General features: G+C 34.6%; 1 non-coding gene across 1 annotated transcript; it reads right to left on the bottom strand.

Moving 5' to 3' along the window:
• Positions 1 to 1,023: 1,023 nt before the first annotated feature.
• Positions 1,024 to 1,187, bottom strand: LOC113458182. Its single transcript, XR_003378606.1, has one exon. It is a non-coding gene; the product is annotated as a U1 spliceosomal RNA (small nuclear RNA).
• Between the last annotated feature and the right edge of the window lie 456 nt (positions 1,188 to 1,643).

The raw sequence follows: 1,643 nt of genomic DNA, 5'->3' as shown, positions 1-1,643 counted from the left end.
CAATACACTTTGTGTCAAGTATTTTAAAAGTGTAACCTTATTTGTCATTATAATAAAGCATATAACTGTATTCTCCAAGAAAGACTGAAGCGAATTTTGTCCATTCTAGAATAATACTAAGATTCTAGTACACTGATGATGTACATTGAGTATCTAACAGTATTAAATGAGTTAATATAGTAAAAGCAACACTAGAGAGGCTAAATAGCATGTCTATATTTTGCAACAATTGAATGTTGGAGGACCCCAATTTGCTTCGTTTCAAAGGCTTTCTTACCAGCTGTAGTATGATCCTCCTTCAGAGTAGAATCCTTTCTCCACCCAAATTGTTCCAAAATTTCTGATATTTCTGTAATGGATGTATACTATAAAAAACAAGAAAGCACATCATTAATTACCTTGGTATTCAAGAAGTCAAAGCTGTTAAACAAGTATAAACTGTTAAGCAGGAAGACAGAGGTCAAATTTTTGAACATGTATATTTGAGGTACACCGATTTATCCTTTATGAACTTTCAGAACGTGAGGTGACCATTAGTCCTGGATGTAACTTGTGGACAACAGTGTAAGGAGGGTTATGTCTTGAGAAAATGCCATTGGAGCTAAAGAGGAGTGATTGCGTTTTCTTGGCAGGGAGAGAGGAAAAAAGAGAATCTAGGAACAGGATTTCTAAAAACAACTGCTCAGAGAGGCAGGGAAAAACCAAGAAGCCAAATGAGAAGGCAAAGCTATACCTGTATATATATATATGCACGTAAATAAAACCAAATCCTCAAATAGTAATTTTAAGCTTTAAATTGAAACAGGAAGAACTCTGCCTTTTAGTATTACTTTGCAGTATTTTATTTACGGAAGGATTGATCTAACACAGGCTTCTGAGTCAAGTCCTAGACAAGCTCTTTTCAAGTTTTGTGAACCCCCAGCAAAGTATTTAGTAATGATGTGGCTGACTGTTTTTAATTTATAAGAATTTTTATAGTAGTTTCTGGAAAAATAACTATATTTTAAATTTCTTTCTTTTTTTTGGGGGGGAGCACAAACCCAGTTCCCCACCATCACAAATTATGCAGTTGGGTTTCTGCATTTGCGGAAGTTCCAGGTGTCAGCACATCCTGAGTGCAATGGATAAGCCTTGCCCTAGGCAAACCACCTTTATGATCATGGTATCTCTTCTGCCAGGTTAACTATTTTTAAATTTCTAAAGTCTAAGAGGCACTCAATATATAATTGGATGTATATGGTTTTTTAAAACAATATTCATGCTGTTTATCTCCCAATGGATGGCACCTGACTTATAATGCTGATGAAATTAAGGCTTGGTTTATTAAGTTCTGAATTGATAAGCCCCAGCAAATGGTCACTATCTATCTCTCAATATCTACATGATTTAGGACATTCTCTAATCTATAGAAGGTTGAATTAAATTATTGGTATTTCCAGAACCATTTTGAAAATATTTTGCCTAACAATTAGCTGAGCTGCTGAAGTTTAAATTTTTTAATTTCTGAAAGTTTTCCCTCCTCAATTGTGCTTGAAATTTTCTGCGAATACTCTGGTGAAGCAAGATTTGGTGGTGTGGAAAGACAGACATGAACTATTAGAAAGTACAGAATGAGCAATGTTTAAAGATTGTGAGGTAATCCA

The sequence above is a fragment of the Microtus ochrogaster genome, unplaced genomic scaffold (assembly GCF_000317375.1).
Source record: "Microtus ochrogaster isolate Prairie Vole_2 unplaced genomic scaffold, MicOch1.0 UNK6, whole genome shotgun sequence".
NCBI classification, from domain to species: Eukaryota; Metazoa; Chordata; class Mammalia; order Rodentia; family Cricetidae; genus Microtus; species Microtus ochrogaster.
The sequence above is the reverse complement of the archived record's forward strand: the minus strand, read 5'-3'. Positions and strand labels throughout refer to the sequence as shown.